We start from the raw sequence: 3560 nt of genomic DNA, 5'->3' as shown, positions 1-3560 counted from the left end.
ACACACACACACACACACACACACACACACACACACACACACACACACACACACACACACACACACACACACACACACACACACACACACACACACACACACACACACACACACACACACACACACACACACACACACACACACACACACACACACACACACACACACACACACACACACACAGAATACACTTCACTTGACTTAGAATTTCCTGCTTGGGGGGCAGGTCTGCAAGAGGATAAATTCCTTTTATCCAAATTATTAGTATTTTTGCTGAGTAGGGCTCCAACGTGTTTTAATTACCTTTTATGGTGTTTGTAATGTGATCAGGTTACTACTTAACCTCACACCTAGGACTCACCTAACCCCTGCTCATTATGCCATAGGGTTGGATGGCTCAGGGTAGAGAACAGAATACAGCAACTTGCAATGGGCCTGGTTTTCAAGATACTCAAGGGATCATCAGACCCAGACCCAACTACTTCAACAATGTGAGAGACACACACAGGCACAACACCAGAGGGAGCTCCACTGATCTTGTACAACACAGATTCAGCACACATATGGGATGAAATTCATACTGTTATGCTTATGCCGCCAAATGCCCTACCAACAGCCATAAAAAGATGTGACTCCTTACCCTCCTTCAAAACCGCCATTAGAGAGCACATGTCTGCAATTTACAACTGTTCCAACAAAAGTCTTCTATGCTTGACACCAGAAATGACCCCCCCTCCTCAATTGTTTTCTGTACGTATACTTTTATCACTACTAGTGTTGATGATTTCTTGTATGTTATTATATATCTTTAAATGTCTCGATGAATTGAATACATAGCACCACAGTGGAAACAAGCCCTTAGGACTTTTTGTGTTATCCTTTTAACATCATTGTATAATTGTACCACTGTACTATTTCGCAAACTGTTAATAAAGTATTCAATCAATCAATCAATCAAGCTTTCTTTCTGTTAGATAAATAAACTTAAGCTTGAAACTTTAACGTAAACATGACTACTCTACTACAGCCCATGTAGTGATGCAGAATAGTTCACATTTTCCCACAATTACAATTGCAATTGTAACAGTTATAGCAATGGTAAAGTTTAAAAACAAGATCCTAATTTAGCAATTTAGGTTTTAAACGTCACCCATGCAAATGTAACTGTCAACATCTGCAAAGGCATAGAATGAATGAGAGAAATGGCATAGGTTGAGAGAAAATAGGTCTGAACCTAAACAGCAGCCATAGAGCGAAATGGCATGGAATGGATACTCATAGATAGAGCTTGACTGACACCCTGTGGACAAAATGGTTAGTGGCATGGTTAAGTCTGTCATCATTGCATCACCGTCTATATTTTGTTGATAACGACATAATAATGTACAATAATAATATTGTTATAGAGAGAGAAAGTCTGTTTTATTTAGTGTTGGATGGCTCCATAATCAGAAAAATAAATCTAAAATACCCGTGTTTGTTGCCATTGTTTAGCCTACTTCTAGGTCAACTTCTGGGATGTATTTAAAAGAAAACAAGCTAAAGAAACTTCTCAGTGCTTGGAATTATCCACGAAGCTGAACCTGGCTACTAATTCGCCAGCTACTTATTAGATGTCTTATTAACTGTGATGAATACATGTCAGACTCATAGAGTTAAAAATGGTCAGACTCCACTCCACAGAGAATAGAATCTGGGATCAATTCACTTTGCAGTTTACACATCCGGTCCATGGCGGATACGGAAACGGCAAGAGAGAACGAGAGCGCGAGAGGCGAACAGCCTTCTACCCATAGCTTCTACCCAAGAGGAAAATACATAGAGGTATAATATAACTAGAGGGCGGATTGCCCCGCCCCCAGCTATCACTTCAATGAATGTGCTCAGTGGCGTTTTGAAGCACCCGGAAACTTGCCGGAAGTAGAATTATTGGTTCGATTTTGTATCCCCATAGAGTTATGAGCATGCGCACTAGTGTCCTTTTTGCGTTCTACGGCAGCCCGTGTGTCAAGGATTGAACGCGAGATATTTATTAAATACACTCGAGATGCATATTTATATGTAAATGCATATGTATGTATGTATAATATGTTTACATATTTATATGTATAAATATAAATATCTCTCAGTATGTTTTGCGCGTGCATGTATTTCTCCCCGCCTGCAGTTCCAGCTTTGGCCACTGGGGTGGCAGCTTCAATGTTTCTCAGCAACTCTGGGGGCTTGGGAAAATAGCAAGAGGCGCATTCTCCGGTTTACTTCCCGTTTCTCCTATTTTCTGCGTGACGTAGGTGGACACCTTTTTAGGAGACAGGAAGCAAGTTGGAGTCTATTTGATTCCAATGGAAGAGTCAACGTGAACACAGCTTCTGAACCATTCTTTAGCTCCATGGTCACTGAACTAAATATTGGACCCGATCGTCACAAGACACAAAATATGCACGATTTTCATACTAAAATGGCTTTTTTTTAAGTGACACAAATTAGGAGAAAATCTACTTTGTTATCCACCTTTCTCTATCCTAGCAACACACTCTCGCGAGATCTGGGAAGATATCTGAAGAGTCCATCTGCAGTCTGACGGACGAGACATAGAGGGCTCTGTCTGTCCCTTATATTATATTGTATTATTATATTAGATTTGAACTCTATGCTCTGTCCCCATAAGATGTTCTAAAAACTAATAAACTGAGATTCTATATGTGAATGTGGTAGGCCTACGTGAAATCATTATGGACATTTCAAAAATTAAATAAAATGTGTGTTCCAATGCTCAATAATATCATTTTCCATTATTAACTGTCTTGGTTGATGGGTATGATTTGGGAATCATGACATTTTGCTAAACATTCATGCTAAACACATTATAGTCTATAGTGGTAAAATCTATACCTTAAAAATAAAAGGACCTGTTATGTTGAGCAGAATTAGGAGCATATCTAGCAGAAGATAAGACTGAATAATACGTGTGAGTTTGTGGTGGGATTTTTTGGGGTTTCTTTAAAATCATCTTTGCCAACAGTGCACTTTCAAACATGTAAAGCATTTATTTTCTTTAATGAAGAAAATACACAAATACACATCCACATGACGTTGTCAGCCAGGGAGAGGGGAGGGGGAGGGTGGTGGGATGGTCGGGGGAGAAGACAACCACGCCTACTTAGGAGACCATTTGTAGGATTTGTGTACTACTTCGCCTCTAGTGGCTCCAATGGAGAATGTGTATCTTTCTATATTAACAATCTTTGCTTCTACCATACCGTTGAAGGCACGCCCCGAAGGGGCGAGGCTTCCCCTATTGGGCGGGCGCGCGGGCGGGGACTTCTGAGTTAAGACGTCACATTCTAATACAACCCGTATACCTAATTTAAGCACTGGTCTCAGTGGCACACCTCGCTAATCATTGGACTACCGATCCGCTACCTCAGGGAGGCTGGGTTAGACTCCCGCTTGGAACAATACTTTTTCAAACAACCGCAGACTATTTTTTTCGCCGATAAAGTATAGTTTTGGACCTCCAGGCGCGAGTGCCCGCGACGACCGGCCGATGTTATGTACCG

This window comes from Gymnoscopelus braueri (genome assembly GCF_963280865.1).
Source record: "Gymnoscopelus braueri genome assembly, chromosome: 16".
Classification (NCBI taxonomy): Eukaryota; Metazoa; Chordata; class Actinopteri; order Myctophiformes; family Myctophidae; genus Gymnoscopelus; species Gymnoscopelus braueri.
The sequence above is the reverse complement of the archived record's forward strand: the minus strand, read 5'-3'. Positions refer to the sequence as shown.